The sequence below is a fragment of the Lytechinus variegatus genome, chromosome 19 (assembly GCF_018143015.1).
Source record: "Lytechinus variegatus isolate NC3 chromosome 19, Lvar_3.0, whole genome shotgun sequence".
Classification (NCBI taxonomy): domain Eukaryota; kingdom Metazoa; phylum Echinodermata; class Echinoidea; order Temnopleuroida; family Toxopneustidae; genus Lytechinus; species Lytechinus variegatus.
The window spans coordinates 7782578-7807896 of NC_054758.1; the positions used below are offsets into that span (position 1 = coordinate 7782578).

The following is a 25319-nucleotide window of genomic DNA, read 5'->3' on the forward strand; positions in this document are numbered from 1 at the left end:
ATCTAGAAATATTCTATTCCGAGGCGCGTTGTTATTATTATATTATTACCCCGGCTTTAAGCTCGAGCTGCCTTTCAGCACTCATGCATTCAAGGAATAAATCCTGCCGGGTATATAAATGACGAACATCATTGCTAATTTACAACAAATGATACTTTTGTATTATAAAACTTCCCTCTTTTTGCCAAAGTACAGCAGAACACCCCCCCCCCCCCCCGATTTTGATAAAGTATTTGCTCGGTCTTGTTTGCAGATCCTCTCTGATGTAGGTGTGGACTTGGCATTTAAACACAACAGGTAGGTGTTTCATATTGCTGTTCAAATTTAAGAGCGACTGGTGAACCTTTCCAACACGCTAAACCAATGAACATTTAACGGTGAATATCATATACCACAAAAGCGGATCATCAGACGTTCTTAAAGTCATTTGTAACTTACTACAAACAGCTTTATAAAACAATGCACCCCAGATTATTGCCTCATTCAGACGCAGGTTGGAGTAAGTTTGGAGGAAATTTAATTGCAACCCTAATTAAAGAAAAATGCCAGTAGTTGCAGTAAACACTGATTTCATGAGAAAGTCTGTAAAACCAGGCTTAATTGTCAGTATATCGAGGATCTAGATCTGTACAGTTACATCAACTGAACTTTGTGAAATCTTGAAATCTACGCTGAAAAATGTTCACACTGAAGATCACCAACATAGATAGGCACGCGTGGGACAGAGTATTATTATTGCTGGAATAAAGACCCGATGGAAGTGACCGAATCCGCGCTTATTTTGCTTATTTCTCAGCAATTACACAATTTCTTCCAGAATCCTTTTGCACATATCATTTATTTATACAAACAGACACTTGGGTGGTCATTATATTAGATTCTGTAAAAAATCATTTTGAGATCGTTACGAGAACTGGAATTTATCTTTTTGCCACACTTAAATCTTTGTGAAACACCCCCCCCCCGACATGATCATTCCTTGCTCTATCTTGTTTGCATCCTCTCTGATGTGTGGACTTGGCTTTTATAAATTCACATGGTCAGTCACACGATGTATGAACAAACAAAATGAAAGTAATTTAGGAATTAATATGGATCTGCAGAGTGGGAGTTATACAGGTCAAATAGACTTCCTTCTTAACCGTAATAGCCTGATGATTATTAACTCCAAGGTACCTGTTTGTAATTAATGTACGTGTTCAGAACTATTGTTACAAACACAGCAGGTGGGTGTTTTTAGCTGTTCGTAAGTTAAGACTGACTGGTGAACCTATATCTTATACGCTAAATAATGATTATAGTACATACTGTAGCGCTTTATAAATTGTTTCTATGTGTACAACGCTATGAGAAAAGCATGAGATGCGTGTGGTACAGTACATACAGGTTCTGGTTAAATTTAAAAAGCGCTTACAGCATGTAGGCCTGCAGATTTATAGCTCTATGTATTTTTACCCCAGTTGGATTCAATCAGTCATTCCCTATGCATGCACAAAATATTAATACACTTTGAGAAGGGATAGCAATAACATAGGCTACATATACATTGTATGTAGAAGGGCCAACAGGCCTAGACTGGAAAAAGGATTGAGAAATCAAAGTAAAATGGCATCCCTGTATACGTATAGGGTTAATGGTACATTGTAGGATTGCTATGACACATTCACAAATGACTCACCTCGCAAAGGGAGGGGGTTCCAACTTCCAACGCTAAAGGCTAAATCTTTCATTGTGCCACTACTGTTGCACAGCCACAAAAAAAATGTATCCACAACAAGGAGATTTCAATTAAAACCAAGCAAAATGTACCAGGTGAAGAAACGGAAAATCAGGCGGAAAATATAAAGCGAAATATAGTTCTGCGAGATGCACTTCGTACGAGAACCACCACCTGAGGAGGTTACCGGCAGTTTAATTCGAGAGTGAGAGAGAGAAGCATGTTTTATGTTAATGAAACACACATGAGGAGCATCATACTACTTGTGATAATTCCCCGACGACGGTGTATGCACTGCTGCTCGACATGGCTAGCAAGCTGTGAGGTGTGTATAGCAGTGCATTCCTAGCTGAGGCAAGCAATCCCATGCAGTGATGCAATCCTCTGTTACTACGGCGTCGTCCGTCGCAGCAGCATCTACGTTGTACACTGCATGCACCCATGGAGAGATAATTGAGGCGACCTTCTAATACTTGAGGAGGCCTTCGGAGAATGCGTTAATCATCGCTGGTATGCATGTGTAGTAGCAATGGTTAAATGCAAACCACCAGTTAGATTAAGGAGAGATGTCAAGAAAGAATTCAATCAAGCACTGCAAGCGATCAGTCATTTCAGAAATGTTTTGTGGTTAAAGGTGGGGGTTGATCAGTGCCCAGGTCAGTGTCTCTCCATAATCATTCAAAAATACTATACTCTTGATTTATAAATACTTCATGTAGATCTTTTTCTTTTTAAATCACACTATTTTCAGTTGACAAAAATATATATAAATAAAAAATAGCTTTAAATAGCTCGCTATATTTTCTTTTCTATGTAGAATATGCCGGCTACAGGACATGCGTATTGCATAAATTGTGACTTGGATTTTAAAATGTTTTAATACCAGTATGAATAAAGGCCTAAATATGTATCAGAGATGCACATGCAGATTTCAATAGCTGCGTATTAATGTGCCAGCCTGAAAAGATATAAACCAACAGGGTCTGAAATGAAGAATATTTAAAGAGGAATCCCATTGCATTCCTGATATATAGAGTCAGCTACAAAATATGCCAAAGGTCAACTGCACCATCAATCGTAACATACTCCATCTCCAGCAAATCAGTTTGTATTTGGACTTGACTTTTGAGGTGTCAGCATAATTTCAAAGTATATACGTATAGGCCTGCATGCACATGTTCAGTGTATATTTAGAGAGATGTAACATACATGTACACGTAGTCTACATGCCCTCAGATTCCGTGTTTACACATTGACTCGGCTCGGGTGTTGAATCCGCGAGCCGGGTTGAACACTGCGAAGAAGGGATCAGAGATCGCGTTTATACGTACATATAAAAAGGGGAGTTCAACACGGCTCGGCGGATCTCGAACGGAAGAATTATGACGTCGCAAACTAAACGCGGGAAATTCACCGCCGGAATCGAATCTTGTCCGTGCGAACAACAACAATGCCAAATGCTCGCGGGTTGAAACCTACGATTTTGGCGGATCAAAAAAGCCGTGTTCGACACGGCTCGCGGATCACACTGATCGCGTTTACACAGCATAAAATTGCCGTGTTGAGCACGGCTCGCGTGTCGAACCCCCGGGCCGTGTCACTGTGTAAACACCGTAATAGTCTCATCAACAATCATCATCACCATCATCATCATCACCATCATTACCATTACCATCATCATCATCACCATCATCACCATCATCATCATTATCTGACATCATTATCATACTCAAACATCGACCAATACACTTATCAACATCATCATAATCATTCATCATCATCATCAATATCATCACCATGCACGTACATGTACATGTATATATGTACTACCACCATAATCATCTTTAATTATCATCATAATTATCATCATCATGCACATTTCCCACCACCATAATCATCTTTAATCATCATCATCATCATCATCATCAATATCATGATCATCATCATAATGTAGTTAACACATGTACATGTATCTACCGATGGAACATCTGAAAAACAAGTAGACACAATAAATACTCTGAAGAATGTGGACAAGACATTACATGTAAAATGTACATGTCATCATGATGGAGTATCAATAGACTGTACACTCAGTACCCCATATTAAAAAACCCACTCGTGTTGTACAAGTAATACCAGTGATCATGGGAGACCTAAAGATGCAACAAAGAAGAAAAATGGTAGTGGAATTGCTTGAAATCCTCACAGGAAAAGGGCCAACAGGTAATCTTGCCTAAATTCCTCATGAAAAACACAGCGAGTTGCATTCTTCAGCAAATTCAAAGACTATATAAAGGTAAACCCTGATAGAAAGTTCAAAGGAGCACATTAATTCTCTCAAATGACACATGACGCATCCACCACAATAGCACGTCACCCACATCTAAAATCCATCTAGTTTATAAACCATGTGACTTTTGTGTACATGTATAGGCTTCAACCGCACCATATTGTGTTTTACAGATTTCCCAGCCATGATGCTATGACATCAAATAGGAGAACTAGATTCCAATGAACTCTTTTTCAGCTGAATTTATGATGAATTGTCTCTCACCAGACACCTCTGAAAGTACTCCCTCATGCATAATAAGGCAAGACAATCCCTTATTAGATATTCAGGCTTTATTTTAAGAGAATAGATTACCCTTGTGCACCCTAGTATAATTCAGTCTCCCATTAGGTGTGTTAAGACCGTCTCAATCACTGAAGTACCTCTTAACTTTATGAGAACTTTTTATTTATTTATTTAATTAGGAGAACTTGTTGAAGCCTCAAAATAATAGCTTTAACTCAAACAAACCATGGATATGATGTTCTGTAAGTACACGCATGCGCAGTATGGTCTGAGTATTACAGGTGAAGCCATAGCAACCGTGCCCTGCTACTCACTGAGGTTGAGCCTGCTAAAATACCTGCGAGGCTGCGACCTTGAAAAGAATCCCTCCAAAAGCTGTTGCAATATTTGGCCAATTACCAAAGTACTATCTTAAGCGGGAGTTTTCTTTCAGGGACATTACAAGTATTTTGCTTTCACAATGGCAAAAAAAATCTGAACTTTTTATCCAGATAGATCAGGGGAGCGTTTCATCAATTCTTTCATATATCTGACAAGTTGTCCAATCTGACATCTTTCCATGAATTTGATTGGCTGAGAGGCACTGTTCCTAAGGTAACTGTCGGATAAAATGGGACTTGTCGGATAAAACGTCCGACAATTCCTTTCATGAAATGCCGCCCAGGATCCTGTTTCATAAAGACATGATCAACCAATCGGATTGAAGGATTTCAGTAGCTTTTAACTGTTACTGTAAATTTGTTATTACAACAGGTTTTATGAAATGGAACCCAGGACAAATAACTTATCTGAGAGTATACTCCTGGTGGGTGTTTCATAAAGCTGTTCGTAAGTTAAGAGCGACTTTAAGAACGACTGGTGATCCTTTCTTTTGGTAAATGCTATACACCATTGGTGATGGTTTAGCGCGTAAATAAGTTCACCAGTCGTTCTTAAAGTTGCTCTTAACTTACGAGCAGCTTTATGAAACGGCCCCCTGGTATTCTCATAGTTGGAGGCGGTCTGAATACACCCAGTCGCTCGAATGTCTTTCACAGCTCATCGATAAAAAATATTAAACCCCCTCTATAGACTTGTTTTTATCCAATCAGGGGTCAATAATATGAGCATACATCAATCATATTCATACCCAGGAAATCTCTGAAAAATTGTTTTTAAATTTTTTATTCATTTCTACAATATCTAGCACCCTGTGTCAATAATGTAATTATTTCGCACAAGGGACCGTTTGACCAATGTATTGGAATGGAATCAGTATGTATGCACTACATGTGCCACCATCCTGCCAGGGCCATGCAATCCCTGATCCTGCCTTCCATATGTACATGTAGGCCTTGTGTTTTTTTATCAAATTCAGATTGTGGTCAAGTCTCTGAGAGAATGAAAAGGTATTTCAGAGTTAATTACCTCGTGATTTTGCAAATTTAGAAACTTTCTGCTCATTATTTTCTGGACATGTGCATAACTGCATAATCAATTCGAAGTATGACCGAGGTAAAGTTTGGCCATCAATGGAAATACCCGTTTCAGTAATTATTCATTTTCAGGAAATTTGTAAATTTCTATGACCTTTCATCAAAGTTTTGCTAATCATTCTGGAAATTTACGACGACATCTTCACTGTCATCTGTCTCTCCTCCTTCCTCTCTCCTCATTTTCCCGACTTTGAAATGAATGGCTTCAAAAGCCAGAACAGCGAGACTTCATGACTAATCCCCCTTTCATAGAACTATGACCTCTCCCAATAACCGATAGATGACTGCTAAACTTTACAACGAGCGCATATTTTGCTGAAGAAAAAAGCATACCCTACTCTACAAACTGGGGCAACTGTCAATTTCAATATAAAGCTAAACAGTTATGGTAGGTCCATGGCTAAAAATTAGAACCAAACTTGAGCTGAGATTCTACCTTTTTTTCTATGTATGTATTATTAACCAAGACAGGCTGTGCCTAAATTTCCACTCAAATTGTCTTTAAGAAGCCACATAATTTCCTTGACCTAAAATCCTAATCATTACCAAAGTTTTTCCTCCCTGGAAGTGATCAATAGATTGATAGCATCCTGTTTCCTTTCATGTCCCAGGATTGGCTTCAAAGAATCAGATCATTTTACCATTTTTAAAAACCCTGTCACACATTTCCAGGCAAGCCTTGCGATGCCCGCAACTCATCCACAACAAAGTTTGAGCATGTTCAAATTTTTTTTTGCAAGTCAGACTTGCGTGCGCTTCCACAGGCAACTGCGCGTGTGTGCAACCGCAATATACTGTCAGCGCAGGCGACCTGCTGGTAGCAAAAATAGTCACCCGCAACTCACCTGCAAGGCTTGCACGAAACGATGTGACATAGCCTTAAAGGAATCACTATCATAGCATAAAAATCTTAGTTGCAAGATGCGTTGTGGCTCTGTGGATAAGTCTCTGGACTTTGAGTTTGAACCAAAAGGTCCGGGGTTCAGATCCCACCAAAGCACTCACGTCCTTTGACAATGCGTTTATCTACATGTACATTTGGCACTCAGCACCCAGGTGTAGTAAATGGGTAACCTGGTCGTAAAGAATTCCTTGAATATACTCAGGCGTCAGATCAGGGTAGCTGTGCTAAGGCCGGGGTAATAGTATGCAGCAATAAAAGCGCTATAAATGTTGCATATTATTATTGATAAAATCTGGAATAACAGTTAAAAACTACTGAAATCCTTTGATCTGATTGGCTGATGAAACTCGTTACAGAAAATTGTGCATTGGACATTTTATAATGTCTATTTAGGCCTACGTGTATGAAACATGACCCGGACTAGCATTCAATTTTATTTTACACTGTAAGACAAATTTTGAATTATTCATTTAGTTTTCTGCTAAAGTAAAATACTTCATCATCTATTGTACAATAATATGTTTATTTAAAAAAAGGTGTCTTTTCAGTATAAGTATTTGTTAAATCTGCATCAGCCCCTTACATTGATGTAAATGGCGATAGATCTGGCTTTTCTGCAGTTTACAAACGTGCATATACACTGTACAGCATTTATAAATGAAACGTACAGGTATACTGCACGCAGCTGAATATTTGGCTTTGACTTTATAATGCCACAATGATTAAAATTTAGATTGATATTAAAGTAAAACACTTGGAACTGATCCAAACAGGAGTAGATCATCTATGTGTATAGCATTTTGTTTAGCCAAGGAGATATCTCCTTGGTTTAGCCAAGGAAAATGCTACATGTACATGTAAGTATTAATAGTCTTAAAGGGGTGGTCCAGGCTGAAAGTACTTATAGCTTGATAAATAAAGCAGAATTCACTGAGCAATATGCCAAAAAATTTGTCAAAATCGGACAACAAATTGCAAAGTTATTGAATTTTAAACTTTAGTAATATTTTGTAAAAACAGTCGTCATGAATATTCATTAGGTGGGCTGATGATGTCACATCTCCACTTGTTCTTTTGTATTTTATTATATGAAATTAGGTTTATTCAAATTTTTCCTCCAGGAACTAGAAAAATTGGATTGACAACTGATTTAGTGCATTAGATATTTATTGCTGCAACTTATTTCATTATAAGGGAGACATTTTATTCACACAAGTATGAAATAATGGAAAAAATATGATTTTATGTAATAACATAAGAAAACGGAAAGTGGAGATGTGACATCATCAGCTCGCCTAATGAATATTCATGACGACTGTTTTCACAAAATATTGCTAAACTTTAAACTTCAATAACTTTATTATTTGTTTATGTTATCCGATTTTGATGAAATTTTCAGCGTTTTGCTCAGTGAGTTCTACTCTGTGTATTAAGCTATAAATATTTTCAGCCTGGACTACCCCTTTAAATCAGAAGCCTACTCTGAATTGTATTCTGTAGGATGGGGGGTTGGGTGTCCAGACACTTTATATTTTTGAAGCCTTCTTTTTAGTCTTTTGATAACACTGAAAATATGAATTCAATAGTTGGAATCATCTTCTATTTTGATCTCTATGATATTTCCTAACATTTTGTATAAAGAATTGATGAAACTTCGCTTGTAAAATTTTCCAAATGACTATCTAAAATTGATCGTCCGGACACACAACTGGATACCCTGTACTGGCCCGGAGATCTTTAGTTCCATTAAAGGTCAAGTCCACTTCAGAAAAATATTGATTTGAATCAATAGAGAAAAATCAGACAAGCACAATGCTGAAAATTTCATCAAAGTCGGATGTAAATGAAGAAAGTTATGACATTTCAAAGTTTCGCTTATTTTTAACAAAATAGTTATATGAAGGAGCAAGTTACATTCAAATGAGAGAGTCGATGATGTCACTCACTATTTCTTTTGTTTTTTATTGTTTGAATTATACAATATTTCAATTTTTACGACTTTGATGGTTTGGACCTCCTTGCCTGAAGCACAAAATATTAAAATAATGGATTTCCACGTGTTCAGGGTGGAATGAACTTCATTTCACATGACAATGACGAGAAAATCAAAATATTCCATATTTCATATAATAAAATACATGTACAAAAGAAATAGTAAGTGAGCAATGTCATCAGTTCCCTCATTTGCATACCGACCGAGATGTGCATGTAAATGTTTTGTGAAATGAAGCGAAACTTTAAATGTCATAACTTTCTTATTTTACATCCGATTTTGATGAAATTTTCAGTGTTATGCTTGTTGAATTTTTCTCTTTTTATTCAAATCAAGTTTTTGTTGGGGTGGACTTGTCCTTTAAGCCAAATGGCCAATCACTTTTATGTTGGTTTTATTTGTCTTTCAGTTTCAGCCAAAATCATATCACAATCCACAATGTTATCAACAAAGTTCATTCATCCCTTTAAGCCCCAGCAATAAAGTATCATGGCCTCAGTGTGAATAACCTTACTGATTGGTAATATTTCACCACATCCATGCAAACAACAAGATCGATTATCACTCATTGGGTTTAAACATTATTCAACATCAAGGATATCAAAAGATACTGGCATGATGAACCTTTTTTCTTCAGGTATTTAGGCTCTACTGCATAGTTAAATTTTTTTGTCAGGAAGTCATGAAACCCTGTGCAGTGCATTAAAGGCCAACTACACTTTGCTTTTACTTTTAGTTTTGTGGCAAAAAGAAGCTGCTGAAAACTGCTAATCTAAAAAAAGAGCCAATGGAGTAAATAAGAGAGTCAAAAGGGGCCTAAGCTTTCGATCCTAGTAGAATCTTCTTCGGAGGCAAAATGACAAACATATAAAGTGGAACAACCATAATATAGACCACAGACATTCAACAGCAAACACAGACATTCAACAGCAAACCAGGTTTGCTGTTGAATGTCTGTGGTCTTTATATGTTTGTCATTTTGCCTCCGAAGAAGATTCTGCTAGGATCGAAAGCTTAGGCCCCTTTTGACTCTCTTACTTTTAGTTTTAGCATAAAGAAGGAAGACAATTATTGTAAAGATTTTCCTCATAAACAGCCTTGAAGTAAAAATAATTCTAATTGTAAGTTCCTACATGTAACCTAGAGACTTTAGACCATGTTCTAAAAACCCCATTCTGCTATTCATGTATAAAACAAACAAAAAATGGAAATGGATGATTTCATTTTTCACCTCATGATGTATTCTCTCCATTGCTCTCATGAACATTCATTACATGTATGTATTTGTATGTGATAACATTTTTATCTCTTTTCTCTTAGTTGCATTGTGTCAACAGACTGGCCTTCATAAACTGCCATACAATAGATCTCTAATCACTAGAGGGTTGGCCTATATCAACAATAGTATCAACTACATGTTTTCAATGTGTTTTTATGTATTTAGGGCGTGACTCAAAGTTAAACAAAAGAAAATCAGATAACAAACAGCATCTAAACAGAAGGTGAGAGTACAAATAAGTTTAAAAAGCATAAAGACCTCTGTTGACCCCTCTTCATTGGCAATACAGGCATTTTGACATCATTTTTCTGAACGAAAACACACAAAAAAAATCTCGATTGATGGTGTGATCCTCAAGAAGTAATGAAGGGGAACAAAAAACAATGCTCAACTTGATACATAATTTCCCATTGAAATGAAAAACATGTACCAAGTCTGTGCAGGGCACAAATATAACAGGAAAAAAGACAAAGAGAGGAATTAAACAACAAAAGCATGATGCACCTTCTGCATTTCTTTAACTCTCTATATGACTATAAAATCAGGGGACAATAGATTCAGTGAACCAAACCTATAATTGTTCCGTGCTTTTATAGCGGAGGCCTACTGTATTCTGTTTGTGTTGTATTTGTGTCATTTCTATCTTTTTGCTGTTATTCCCTTTTTCACAACTGACTACCCTGGGCTGACCAAACTTTTTTCTGCAGATCTATGTATGTTGTATTACTGTGTTTAAATTCCTTTGAATTTATACATGAAAAATATGTCATTTTCCATGCACGAATATAGTATAGTACACAAACAACAAAAAGACTGAGACATTAAAAGAAAACGAATACAGAGCTCTCAAATTTTTGAAAGTTTTAGAGGTGTAAAGATTCTGTTCACAAAATTATACATTTTGGATTTACATGTAAACCAACTTTTCCAAAAATGAATTGAATAACACACAACTTTATTATATAGGATGAAAGCTACATGCATAAAGATAACTTTTACAGATCAAATTGTAAAGGTACATTTTGCTCCTGCAATGATTGCTCTGGGCTTTTGTTTGTCTAAGATTGTATAGGCCTTAGGGTTGCAATAGGGTTTCAAATTAGGTTTAGGGTACAAATTGTCATTCCTGTCACAAAACCTTCCATGATTTGCTCACACACACACCCACCCACACACGTACATTTCCATTCAAATTGCATAATCTGGTCAAAGTGAAATGGTCAAACGGTAAATAAAATTTAATACTATTAATAGGATTAACTCACCAGGGGGTCAATTTTTCTTCCGACTGGCAAGGATACACTCCCAATGGCTGAAATATAGATATTCTAGTCTTGACCAGCTGTAACTAAGGCAGTTTCAATGGGCTTTGGTGTTGTCCACCCCTAGGTTGGTTGTAAGGCAGCTTCTATGGGCTTTAGTGTTGGCCAGCTGACCAGCAGCAGAGGCAGCTGCTGAACTGTTGTCAGTTAGATCCTTGATAATCCTAGGAATTCTCTCTCAAGGAAATCTTCTACTCAGGTCATCTTGATGGAATCTTTCAAAGTTCAAAGGGAGACAGCGGCGGCTCTGGAAAAGAAAAATAGAAATTATTTTGACATGTACATGTATTCCAATAATAAAGTTGTTTATGAAAAGTTTTAACAAGTTCAAAGTTTATTAAAAAAATGCTCATCTTTATACCGCTTCACCAAAAATACTGGACAAATGTTGTATCAGAAATCGGTTTAGAATTGACTGACAAGTGCTGGATCTACATGTAAGTGTCCTAAGAAACATATAATGCTACATGTAGTTTTTCCAGTGTCGGTTTTTAACCTGATTTTGAAGGTGTCTACTCTACTGTGGGAGGTTCAACTACATGTACCTCAGCTCGGAGAGAGTTCAAATTGTCAAAATTTTTAAACAACTTGTTGTACACTTTGTATGACAGATTTAAATAATATGCTTCAATTTAAATCAGCTCTTTGAATTTGAGGGTTGCTGAGTATTGGGTTCAGGGTGATACATATACAATGTACACCAATAGCTCAACACTGAATAAATGATGCCACCACGTGCATGCCTCCATGAATGTACATACAAGGCCTGCATGTAGGGAGTTTTGGTAACCATTATGCAGACTCTTTCTGGAACAAAGAGAATCTATTCAGTGTCAAAAGTCCCTCATGACAATTAAAGCAGTCTTTGTCGAAAATCAGTGAATCAAAACAGTGTGTGCAAGACCTCTCTCATAATTGTGATATCATTTTCAGTAGATTTAGTATGGTTATAAATTCATCTCATTGTAATTGCAAAAACTTGCTATTATCTAGTGTAGATCCCTGTCTATTAAACACTACAGTCAATTCTAATTTTCAACAGAATAAAATAAACACTGCATGAAATGTATGTTACCTTTAAAGAAGCAAAGTTCAGCAAATCATGACGGAAAAAAGAATGCGTCATTCAGAAGTGGTACACCGCCCGCCCGTCTTAAATGACAGAAGGCTGAGGATAGCTGCGTAGCTGGTTCAGATTGCTTGCACTCCTAGTACAGTATAGGCTGGTACAGAGGTGGTTGACATTATGTTTGTTTGATGACATGACTCACTATACCTGAAAGTATGAAAAGAAATGATTTCATGGATTTGAACAATCTGAATAACTTTAGATTCTCTTCCATCACTACCTTACTCGTTAAAGAGAAATGCCAGTATAGTTGCAGTAAACACTGATTTCATGATATTTTTTTTTATATTTAGTGATATCTTGAAATCTACGCTGAAAAGTGTACACACTGAAGATCACCAACGCAGATAAGCGCACATGGGACAGTTCAATTCAATTCAATTCAATTCAATTCAATTTATTGTTAAACCATCAAATACAAAAACAATACAAACAAATCAACAACCATGAATCAGAAATTACAATGATGGTAAGGTGACCCCGGAGAAGCAAAGCTTATAGAAGGGGCCACCGGATAACATATATCAATAAATAAAAAAAAAAAAACACAATCGTAATAACACACTCATGCAGCAAAAGAAAAAAAAAAAAAAAAAAAAAAAAAAAAAAAAAAAAAAAAAAGAATACATTGGTAATTATTTCAGAAGGTTAAGAGGTTAACATTGCCCTGCACAACTTTTTAAATCTGGTAATAGTGGAGCTGTTTTTAATGTCATTGGGAAGTTTGTTCCATAATTTAGGGAAAGTCATTTTAAATGAATTAGAAACAACAGAAGTTCGAACTTGAGGGAGACGAATGAGATTACATTGACGAGTATTGTAAGCATGAATTGATGAATTTGGAACAAAAATATCTCTCAAGGTAGGAGGTAAAATTTTAGTGTGGAACTTATACATGAAAACAAGAGAATTCAATGATATTAATCCATTCAATGGTAAAATGTTTAATTGGGTAAATAGCGGTTTGGAATGACTATTAAATGCAGCATTAGATATAATTCGGATTGCTTTCTTTTGTAGAATGCATAACTTATCTAAGTGGGTTTTGAATGTGTGACCCCAGACAATATTGCAGTAGTTTAAGTGTGGAAGAATAATACTGTTATATAAAGAAGTCAAAATAGTCTGAGGCATAAAAAGTCTAAGTCTGCAGAGAACCCCTATAGATCTTGATATTTTAGTACAAACTGAGTTGAGATGGGGTTTCCAAGAAAGATATTCATTTATGGATCTCCATCGCAATTAATGAGTCACGCATCATTTGGTTGGATTCTTTCTGCATTCTTGACATTCCGGGGAGGGTCTCGCGTTCTAATGTATCGATTCTCGCCGCCGAATTAGCCGATAATTCCTCAACTTCATGAAGGGAAGATTTGATATTTTTCATTTCATCCCGAACTGATAATAATGTTGACGTTACATTATCAAGTTTTTCTAGAACTTTTGAAGAGAATTTATCAAATTGGTCTCTAAATTCCGATACCGCTTCCTCCGTAGCGTACGTATTAGAAATGGGCGTGTCACTGAGTTTGCCGGTGTACGCAGCAGATTTAGATCTTGTATTCGACATTGTCGACACTTAAGAAGCAACAAAAATCAATAAATGATGCAAATCCAGTCAATCAGATATGATATTACCTTATGATGCTGAGAAGTAGTTCGAAGAAGGTCCGTTGTTGTGGATTTGGAGAGATTTTGTCGGAGCGAAGAAATCCTTCTACATTATCTTCAAAGCGCCCTCATCTCTAAATGATGAGGGCACTAGTGTACTATTGTTGCTTTGAATGTCGGCCCGACGCGTGTCCCAAATCCTGTGCTTATTTGCTAATTTCTCAGCAATTACACCATTTCTTCCAGAATCCTTTGGCACATATTTGTAAATACAAACAAACACTTTGGTGGTCATTTCATTGGATTCTGTACGAAATCATTTTGATATAACTGTCATTTACCTTTAATGTGTAAAACAAGTAAGTACAGTACCGGTATAAACAGGTATATACACTACGTGTAGCAGTCACAATTCATTAACTCACTGTGACACTAATAAAAGTTCACTGAATCTATTGTTCTCTGCTTTTATAGTGTAATAGTGAGCTAATGGAATATTGTAAAATATTTGAAAGGCTTGTTTATAAAAACTATTTTTAAGGAAGAGAAAAGCAATTTCAAGTGCTTGGGCTTATTCAAACAAAGACAAAAAGCAAATGAATATGCCCCTAATTGATTCAGATGCATGAATACACTCCAACACACCTTTGTTAATATTTGTTAGCTTAACTTCCAAAGTAAACATCCTCTTCAAATATTAATCACATTCCACGACGAATATAAACCGAATGTCATTAAGAAAATATATCGATACATATTACATTTCAGATATTTTAAAATATTAGTAATATTTTTTACTGACTTTGAGGGAAATACCCAGACTGTACATGTATTTCCTATAAAAATGGGTTCACATTGCCCATTGAGTGGGCATTGTGGTTTGCGCCTATAATCCAAGCTATGTGGGGAAGATACAAATTGATGCAGAGGTTCAAGGTTCGAGCCCTGGTCACGTTAAAGGTCGGTCCCAGACGTAAATAATCATATCTGATTGAAACACATCTGAAAAAACTCAAATACACACACACACACACACACACTGAGTCTTGCTTGGCGAGGGCAATACGGGTCTACTGAGGTAAATTTGTACATGTCAGGTGTCTCCTAAAGTTTAATGCTAGCAGTCAAACATTTATTACCTGAGCTGAGAAATAGGCATATTGTAATTCAAATGTATTTTATGTCCTACATGTATGTATTGCTTGTCACTACTTTAGATTTCAGGTTATTCGTGAACTTGATGATGGAGTCTCGAATACTAAAATCGTTATCACACTGCATGCGCGCACCATGCTTGACACACACAAATAAATAAATGCCTAGATACTTGCGCTTGAATTTGATAAGTTGGGGACACATGCATTACACTACTGGAAGCATTAAACAGTGTCCCACAGTGTGAGCCACAGTGTGTTCACAGTGTGGAACACAATGTGACATCACTTTCACACTGTTACAATTCCAGCATTTCAACAATGTGAATCACACATATTCGCACAATCGCCCGTGTGAACATGCTGTGAACAGTCACACTGTCAAGGTGTCCACAGGTTGTAAAATATCTCCACACTTTTGAATTTGAGCATTTTAACAGTGTGAATAATATTTCCACTTAGTCCACTATGTGGACACACTGATTGCACTGTGTGATACTGTAATGTTCATTGCGTTATATCTCCACGACTGCTGAACAGTAGCATTTCAACAATGTGAATCTCATATTCACATAGTTGACCGTGTGAACACGATGGAAACAGTCACACTGTCGAGGTGTCCACAGTGTGAAAATTTCTCCACACTTTTGAATTTGAGCATTTTAACAGTGTGAATAATATTTCCACTTAGTCCACTCTGTGAACACACTGTGATTAGCTATTGAGTTTTGGAACTTTTCTTGGAATGCTCCCCAGGGAGTGGAGAAGGTAAAATACATTGCATACAGGCATTCAAGGATCCGATGACTGAAGAAATAATATGCTGTAAAGTGCTTTGGGCCATTTATGGGAAAAGTGCTATACAGTGCGTATCAAAAAAAAGTTTACACTTTGAAAAAATCCTGTAAAATTATACATTTGTAATATCCTGAAGATTTTTCCACTTTTTAACATTGGTACAGATCCATTTAAGCAAATGACGATATAAATATCAAAAAAATATTTCCGCTTGAGTGAGCACCGCTTACTTTTGAAAAGTTAGTGAAATATGATTTGCGCAGAACCTTGAAATAGCTATGCGAATAAAACTAAACCATTATCATAAAGAACACGTAGAATTTAGCAAGTACAATTGATTTGAAGATATCTTTGACCTCTTTTAACTTGTTTCCTTGCCCAATACACTTCGAAGAGTGCATTACGCCTCGCCCCACTCCCCCACACACCAAGGCCATCAAGACGATATTTGATTTACACTGAGCTGTGATTTACATAAAATGAATTAGGATTGATTTTCAATTTGTTAATGATTGTCAAGCTTGGGGAAAGTGTGGAGAAACAAGTATTAAATAAAAAATTAAATGTCAACCCACTTAAAATAATAAAAACTTAGTGAAAAAGTGCTGGAGATGTCTGATGTAAACTTGTGTTCAGATTCAATTATGTCCTCAGATCCAGCTGGCACAAAAAGGATAAAAGTTGTGCTTACTAAGTGTTGAAATTTCAATTTGGGTGGCATATTTGTTCAACAATGCTTGAATGTATCTGTTTTATCTTAATTGACTAAAAGTGCAAGGGAAATGTAGGAAAAATGTATCGCAGGGTAAGTTTGATTTCGCCCTTTCCCCTTGACACTGCGTGAAAACGAGCATTTCTGCGCAAGCAGATTTCTGTGAGCTTTACAAAAATGGACAGTGCTCATTCAAGTGAAACATTCTGTCAAAACCTTTACTTTCATTGGATAGATGAGACCCAAACCCAAGGTTATATGTGAAAAAAATACTCACATAATGTATATTTTTTAATTCCCAGAGCTTTTTCAAAGTGTAAACTTTTTTTTGATACGCACTGTATAAGAAACAGGTAGGCCTATTACTAAATGTTACACCTGTAGCTTGGAAAGTAGCATGTGAAATATATGACTTTTTAGCTCTGCTAAAATGCTTTGTACAGGTCATTGAAATTGAAGTTGAAGCCTCTTCCTATCAAAGATAAAATGAACACAAAGAGTTTTTTCATATTCTACTTCCAGACTTCCTGCACCTTTTCATCTCAACTTCATAATCTCAATACCCCGGGATTAATCTTTCTAAAATTCCACTTCAAAAAAGAATTGCAGGAGTGTCCCGTTTCATAATATAAATTGTATGTGTGCGACAGTTGTTTGAACTTCTTTTCAGGTAGAAGTCATCTAATATTCAGTTCATTACGTGGGAGTATTTGATGCACGTCATAACATCACTATTCAGCCGGCTTTTATTCGCCTATGGGCATATTACAATAAGATTCAGGGTAGATTTTGTTGCATTTTGCTTTCTATTCTTTATCTTCCGGTAGCCAGCACTGTAATGCATTTCCGGGTTATTGATTGCATTGGCATCAAAATAATTCTGAAGGGGGTGAACTCTGGATACTTTGCATGTTTTTGGAAAAATTGAGAAATAGTAGTACTTGAGCAAGCCATAATATTTTCAAAATATATAACAGCAACAAGATTTACACACAAGATGTGCGACAAAGTGAAAGTAACTTTGTGGTCGTGACTGCAGAATTAAAGCAGGGATGTGAGCAATCAAAAATAAAAAGATCTGAAAAAAGCTGAAGAGAGTTGTAAAAGTCTGAAATGGAAAGAGCTCCCACATTATTTTGTATACAGAGGAAAGCCAAAAATAAGCTGAAATTAAGCTGCAAAAAAAATCTGAATTCTCACACCCCTGTAAAAGTTTGTTTTATTAATTTTGTAATGTTTTTCATTATTTTGGGGGGCCACCAAACTTTAATATTGGGCTCGGGTGGCCCGAGTCACAGAGTCAAGGGTTCAAATCCTGCTCCATGCATCACTTTCCTTCAGTAATTTGTGCTGCACTCAACCCAGGAGAGATTAAATGGATACCTGGTATGAATCACAAGTTATAGTGTATGATTTTTTTTCCCTTCTCTATTTTCTTTCTCATCATTTTGTCCTCTGTTGTCTTTTTTTCAATTACAAGCAAGAGTAGGTCAATCCTAATGCTGCCATCCTGAAGCCATGCGCAATGCAACAAGCTTGTAAAAGTTGGATTGAGATTTACATGCCTTATCATGTTGCGACACATCTTGGCAGATTGCACCTTTGTTAACCTCTATCACTAAGTGTGATTTCTTGTTACATGTAACTTTGTTCTTTGAAAGGCTAGGAAAAAATAGCTAGCTTGGCTGGTTTGCACTCCATTATTAAACCAGGTCATTTCATTTTGGCCCTTACGGCTGAACATAAAAATTTACCTGAAACTTTTTTAGCGCAATTAACTTACAAAGCCTTTTAGAACAAGCCCTCATAACTTTATGAACAGCTGTACTTGTGGAACACCTACGTACCATTTTAAATCACCACAGTACATGTAACAATGCAAGCCTAAGAAATCATGCATGGCACATAAATTGTAATACAAAGAGTACAAAATACCTTTGCTATAGTATACATGTACATATGTAACAAAGATAGATAACAAAGAAAATGGGTGCAACCAACCAATTACATATATTGGGTTATGTAAACACAAGAAGAATGGGGAAATTAGGAGTGCCAAAACAGGAGTCTGTATTTTGTACAGTATGCCAGGGTATCCACAGTATAAAATATATATCAAAAGATTGAACTCAAAACTTCTCCCAGAATCTTCAACTGTTAGATTTTGAAGGAAAAAAAGGGGACCACAAATATTAAAAACCTTGATCTAGTGATCATATTTATAATTAAAATAATACATCTATCATTCATACACTTCCTATATAGTTGGGGACAAATAAATGTGGGGAACATGTGCAAAATAGTTGAGCAATCATCATAATCATCATGCTCAATTTCTATTCAATTTCATATGAATTTTTCTACAATTAAAGTTTTGACAATCTATAGACTTTGTAATTTTGTATTTGTCATTCGACTTTTAAGAGGTACATGCACAAGCACATGTAGCCCATTAAGCCTACCTTATGTACAAATATTTACATGCAAATAATGAGAATACTCAATGAACCCAACACTACAATGTACAAGTACATACATGTAGGAATACATGTAATGTAGGCCTACTACTACTACTACTACTACTACTACTACTACTACTACTACTACTACTACTACTACTAATACTGCTGCTGCTGCTGCTACTGTACTACTACTACTACTACTACTACTACTACTACTAAGTACTACTACTACTACTACTCCTACTACTACTCCTACTACTACTACTACCATAGTCTACTACTAATACTACTGCTACTACTACTACAACTACTACTACTGCTGTTCCTACTACTACTATTACTATGACTACTATTACAACTGCTATAGTCTACTTAAGCTACTACTTCTATTTAGGGCCATTTTCGATCTAACGTCTTTATCACTAGTCTTGTTGATAATCACTTGCTTTTTGCCTCTTAGCGATATCGATAACCTTTGTAAAATTTGACTTTTAAGAGGTACATGTACATGTATGTAGCCGATTAAGCCTGCATGTACAAATTAAACGCAAATAATGAGAATACTCAATTAGTGAACGTAATACTACATGTACATGTAGGCATATGTAGGCCTACTACTACTACTACTACCACTACTAACTACTGCTACTACATCCATAGGGCCTACTACGGTCATTTACTACCACTATTGCTAAGTACTACTACTACTACTATTACTATTACTACCACTACTACTACTACTCCTATGTTTATTTACCATTAATGCGTCCTATGAAAGTGTTCTTTCCCAAGGATTGTAGAAATTCCAACTAAAATGATTTTTTTTTTCTCAATCTCAATCTCAGTCTCTACTAATTATTTGACCATGACCTGTCTACAGCTGGCCTGGGAAACCTGACAACAATGATTTGAGATACTCAAACAATTTATCCACTCATCTGAGGATAAATAGCAAGGAAGGTCACTTCAAACTAGAATACAGATTCATATCATTCTTCCCTTTCCCTCTCTCTCTCTCTCTAGCTATAAATGAAATATGTACATGTAGGCCTACCTTTTCAGACTAGGACATTTTACAAAACATATCACATCTGTCAGATGTCAGCCTACATTGTATACATGCACATTATGTGGCCAGGCTACTATTAAAGCAGAATTACAGCTGGCTAATATTGTGGTGCTACATCAGAGCTGTATTGTCTGAAACTATTACATACCAGATTTTTGAATAGGAAAAATGGGACTAAGCAATTAAACAATCAAAAGTTCACATTAAATGTGCTGTGTGCCTTTGTGTGGCAAAATCGTCATGAAGTGTGAATTGCAGTAAATTGTTGTCAGTGGTGTGTTGAGCCAAACTTTTGAGGGGGCCAAACATGGCACACACTACACCACTGCAATCTTTTTTTTCTAAGTTACGAGCGAGCAAATATTTTGAGCTCTTTATATTGAAAATCTGATTTTAAATAATAATATAGGCTTACTGATTTATATAGTGCACAGAAAATATGTCCATATATTCTACTGTGCTGTAATTAAGAGCTTGTTTTGTGATAAATTGATCGATTCAGAAAATAACATATTTGACTCCTTTTCATTTCAACCTATTTTACTAATTGTTTTCAATTCTTTTCTTTTTTTGGGGGGTAGGGTGTCATGCCCCCTCCCCCCCCCCCCCATCTCTATACCCATATCAATTTGTTGTGTACAAAAAACGCTCCTCTTATAAGGCATAGAAATGGGACGTTTAACGCACAGTCACTAATACGCGCCGCTGTCTTCGCATCGTGCAGGCAGTCTACGTGTATAGTGGCGGGCTGCTACATTGCGGTGCAGGGGTGTTCAACTTACATATCGTGAGCGCACTCAGCTGCGTGTTTTCACTTCTTCTCCTTTCTCTCCTTTTCTTGTCATTTTTCCTCGCATTACTTGTTTTCATAAATTTCCCTCTCACTTTCCTCGTTTTCTCACTCCCTTCAGTTTTGTAACTCTTCTTGATCACTTGCATTCATTGGCACACCCCCCGGTCAAAAATGGTACGGTCCTATCCAACATACACTCAAGTCGTCGCTGTACGAATAATGAAAACGTGCAAAATTCTTCACGCGCTGCGTTGCCTAGCTATGCGTGTGTACTGTGTACTATACTGTGTACACACAATGCCATCGGCTGAACCCGCCAAACTATAGTGACCAATTATTGCAAAAGCTTTTGCAAATGTGAAAAGTGACAGAGGTTTTTCTTATCCAATCAAAATCATTCTTAGGTATTCGCAATCTACAGCATTTTCTGCAAAATGTCTTTTTTTGATAGGGTCTATTACTCTATTGTGACGTATATATTTTTTTACAACAATGTGAAGTCGCACCAAACGTTTCGTTTCCTGCACTTGCCCATTGGCTCATGTACAAATGGATTTCCAAAATCATCAAGAAAGGTTCCAAAAACCTCAAAAGTGACAGAACTTAATTTGACTAAAATTAAATGAAAATCATATCATGTTCAAGGTGAGAATCTGCTCTATTCTATTCTGTTTTGATAGATCACCTTGTTGACGCGTTTGGGAGATATCTTAGCAAATCCCTCAAAGACAGCGTATTTTCTATTATTCTCCATAGGGAAATAATTTAACACGCTACACACTGCAAAAAAGGAGCGCAAACAAATTGATATGGTCTCCATATACAAATGATCTCCTACATTATGTGTGTGTAGCTGACATATACAGATCTAGGTATACGCTCAGAATTGGTGAGCTGCTGAGCACTACCAACTAGTGCTGTAGGGACATCGAGGAAAGCTGGATGGCCCAAAAGTGAAGCTGAGGAAACAGTCCTGGGGGGGGGGGCACTCACATATATTGGTGTTACCGGGGACGTGCCGCTTTTATGACCCCCTTTTTTGGACCTAATTTTCAATTCACGATATACTCCGAATGACAAAATTTCCATTCAGAAATCCCCACCCCACTCGCAAAACCGGTTACGAAACATCTCAGCTCCTACATGCACTCATTCAATGAACAAGGTTATAATATAACCTTGTTCTCAGTTATATCTCCATGTGTGGCAAAATAATGGTGGCAATGTTTGGCTTAATTTCTCTTTTTATATGGGACAAATGCTTGTTTTTCTTACACTGTCAGTTTTCATTACAGGCATTCATCATATAACTTGGCTCTTATGTAAATTTAATTCTTGAAATTATTTTTTTCTTAATTAAATATAGAGATTGAAAAATGAAAATTTTCTTGCCATATTACTTTCCACCAATAGAGGGCGTACACAAAAATATGCCCAAAATTCAAGTTTTTGAGCGCTCTGGTGAATACAAAAATTATTCCCAAGTTACTAATGAAAAATAAATTGCAACTGTATGGAAATCAGTAATTTTGGTCACAAAAGTGATATTTTAATGATTTTTCAAAGTGTGTGCTATGTACAGCATTGGCATACCATAGTCCTACCTGTAGATTCCCCACAGGCAGGATGGTTGCAGTGTACAAGTGCCTACATGTAGCCCTGCCAAAATTGTCGAGCATGAGCACCACGTGTGACAGCTGCATGCACGGCTTTACAACTCCCTCCGCTAGCAACTCCATGCGCCGCTAGAGCCAACATAATACATGTACTGCGCTAGCGTGCACCGTACCTACTGTACTGCGATCCTGTTCCTTAGACCGTTTACCCGGGGGGGCCACTTCCATTCACGAGTGGATACCATGCGCGACCATGGGGTCTCGAAAAGCACCCTAAACACGTAATTTTCATATTCTTAAAATGCACCCCTTAACAAGTATTGGTGTGTGAAACCCATCCCTTAACAAGTATTGGAAACAAAACTCTTGGCAAATATTCCCTGAAATGAACCCCTAAACAAGTACAGGAATGTTTTATTGTTTATACGGGTCCTTTGGTCGTCGGCTTTATCCTATTTAGTTTAGTACGACCCCACCGTCTACACCTCGCGCAAATCGGACTCTAAACACGAAGTGTTGAGGCAAAAAGGACATCCTTTATAAAACATTTTAATTTTGTTTTATCATCCCCGCAAATTCGACCCTAAAGGCCTAAACACGTAATTTTCCTGGATAAATAGATACCCTTTTTTTCATTATTTTTGTGTTTTTGACACCCTTATCACGTTACGTACGTAACGTGCCCTATCGTGAAAAAGACATCCTTTTTACGTGTTTTTTTGGTCGCGCATGGTATCCACTCGTCAATGTAAGTGGCCCCCCCGTATGAATACGCCGAAACGGACCGTTTATCACACCACCCGGTACCTCAAATGATGTTCATGCAGGCTCCACGAACATCACTTGAGGAAGTTGAGGTAACCGCCCAGTATGTATTCAGTTTCCAAGACCCTGTATTCACCTTTGTAGTCAGTCAGTTCCTTAGTCTTACACCCCCCATTTCATTTTTTGCAGGGTTTCATGCGGCACACCCCCATCAAAATACAATTTGAGTGCCCCCCCCCCCACAGGAAACAGTATGTCCAAGCATGTACAGGTTGTCAATGAATTCAGTGATAGTCATGAGATATTTGAATGTTGATCTATCAATGATACAGTAACCATTTTGACTATCAATTATCTGCTATTTTGCTAATATAATATTACCACTTCATATTGTTGTCAAATTACCACTTAACCAGCTCATCAAACACTTTAGCCTTGGCTTTGATCCATTTTTTTTTTTACTTTAGCCGTATTATCATGACTATGAGTGCAGGCATGTCGTTAGCAATACTATAGCAGAGCTCAGACTGAGGCACATACCACCGGATTCATCGAACACTCATCTCTGCATCTTGTTTTGGAGAGTCTCACTTCTCACACTGCGGACACAAGTCAAAACCAAAGCAGAACAGAAGAAAAAAAATATACTCACCAAAACAAAACACACCCAATCAGTCTGTAGAATTAAGGAAACAGCAAATCAATATTTGTCCAAAGATCCCGACTCAAGTCTCCTTTTTTATACTTACACGCTGTAAGCAATGTTTATCTGATGCACTAACCTGCTAGTAACCACCAGTACAACAATTAATACACCAGTGCACCAGACGGACGGAGGCCGAATACTCCGAATGTGATCTCTCTGCATAGATGCAGTACATGTCTGTGTACCGTAACTCACCCAGCGCCCGTTACCTTCAACACGTAAAACGTAAAGCTGTAATGAGCCAAAATAGGTCCATGAATGAGCTGAAGAGTTGGAGGAGTTACCATGGAAATCGAAAATAGGTCTGATGGGTTGAAAGTGGCTGGATGCTTGTTTTGTTTGTTTGTCTTTTATTTTGCTCTGTTTGTTTTTGTGTTTTTTTTTCATTTGGCTAGCTTAGATCTATAACTCCGCATATATTTCACTTCATCTCGTTTCATATCGGCGGAAGCCCAAAAAATTAGAGGGGGTCTACCTGAAATTTTTATGGACACAAGTAAACAAATTTGACAAGCGAAAAAAAAAAGGTCATCAACCTAAATTTTAGGGGGGCAAGATACATTTGAGGGGATCCACCAGAATTTAGGGGGCGAAGCAGGAAACAAAATTGACAAGCAAAAAAAAAGGTTATCAACTAAAATTCTAACCCCCCCCCCTCACCTCAATTTTTTGGGGGACCTGTCCCCCCCCCCCCCGCTTCCGCCGCTTATGTCTCGTTTACTTTTTGATGAAAAAGTTGTGCAAGTAATAAAGTAGGACAGTAGAAAGACCCCCCCCCCCCTCTAAAAAAGGAAGGAAGGTCGAGCCAAAGAAAACACAGAAACATTAAGGAGAGAAGGAAGAACAAAAATGATAACAGGAGGTTTGTAAATAAAATAAAAATGGGGAATAGGCCTAATTTGATTTGTTTTTTGTAGAAATAAAAACGCTCAAAATAATGTCCTGTTTTAGGTCCGATCCACACGCGCAGAAAGGGGGGGGGGGGGCTTGGGGCTCTGCACCCCTCCATATATATATATATATATATATATATATAATCATATAATGTTTGGAGAGAAAAATTTAAGGAAAAGGAGAGGGAAAATGGTTACAGTCAGGCGCGGCTCTAAACTAAACGTTTGGGGGTGGACTGCCGGGAAACTGGTTTGTGTTGTTCATCACCAGGCGTCTTTTTTTTCTTTTCTTTTAAGAGCGATATTTAAAAAACTGTGAAAGTTTGAACGTAAAAAGGTATATAGA

General features: G+C 37.0%; 1 protein-coding gene across 3 annotated transcripts in view; it reads right to left on the bottom strand.

Moving 5' to 3' along the window:
* LOC121405735 overlaps positions 1-24190 on the bottom strand; it is a 33575-nt gene extending 9385 nt beyond the window's left edge. The window contains exons 1-3 of one of the 3 annotated variants that reach the window (XM_041596679.1): positions 24027-24190; positions 12341-12541; positions 11209-11512 (exon numbers count right to left, since the gene is read on the bottom strand). The gene's annotated coding sequence lies outside the window, so the exon portion shown is untranslated. Of the gene's footprint in view, positions 1-1678; positions 2113-11208; positions 11513-12340; positions 12542-23914; positions 23972-24026 lie in introns of those variants that run through there. The other 2 variants (XM_041596680.1, XM_041596681.1) reach the window with 2 other exon arrangements.
* Positions 24191-25319: the final 1129 nt, after the last annotated feature.